Here is a 904-nt window from a genome sequence, read left to right on the forward strand (position 1 = left end):
GACAGTGTGAGGGAGAGGGATTAACATCAGTAGGGATACAGTCAGTAACACTGCGGGGAGAGGGGTTACTGAGCGACAGAGGAGATATCGGGCTCAATAACTGATGGATAATACAATATATAAAACATTGGCTCCGTTTCTCATAAGGACGGAGATGAGGTGGTGGTGATGAGAGTGGACAGTGTGTAGGCGAGGTACCTTTGGAGTTGTCAGTAATGGGTCGGACGTTGAGATCTGATCATCTCCGTGCTCGAACGACCAGGTTAACTGTCAACGTAAACCGTAAATAAACAGTACACAGACACCTGTGACATCACAAAAGATGGCGGCACCAGGCGAGTCATTCCGAAGACAGACAAGACTCTTCATCCTGTTCCCTGTTCTCCTGAACTGCCAGTTCCATTAAATCGCAGCTCACCACTACCAGGCCTCCGACTACCGGCCTCGGCTTTGTAAGGTCCATCCCCTACCCACAGGCTGAATCTTGAACCGGGCTTGGAGGGGTGTTGGGGGAAAGACACGGTTTCAGAATGATGGGTCTTCAGTTGAAGAAGGGGGTATGTCAAGGAGAAATTTCCGATCGGCAAGGGGTTCGGGGGGGGGAACAGACAGGAACGTTGGGGTGGAGGGCACAAGCAGATCAGCCGCACAATGGCAGAACAGGTTCAAGGGGCTGAATGGCCTTCCTGCTGTTCCGAGTTCGGCCAATGTTGTCATTAACTGCAGCATCGAAAATCCAGATTTTGAAATAGGATTGGAGATGGTGCTGGTAACCAGGGGCAGTGCTGGTTGATGAAGTGGTTTGGAGACGGTGGTGATAACCAGGGGCAGTGCTGGTTGATGAAGTGGTTTGGAGACGGTGCTGATAACCAGGGGCAGTGCTGGTTGATGAAGTGGTTTGGAG

This window comes from Rhincodon typus, chromosome 44, assembly GCF_021869965.1.
Source record: "Rhincodon typus isolate 14 chromosome 44, sRhiTyp1.1, whole genome shotgun sequence".
Classification (NCBI taxonomy): Eukaryota; Metazoa; Chordata; class Chondrichthyes; order Orectolobiformes; family Rhincodontidae; genus Rhincodon; species Rhincodon typus.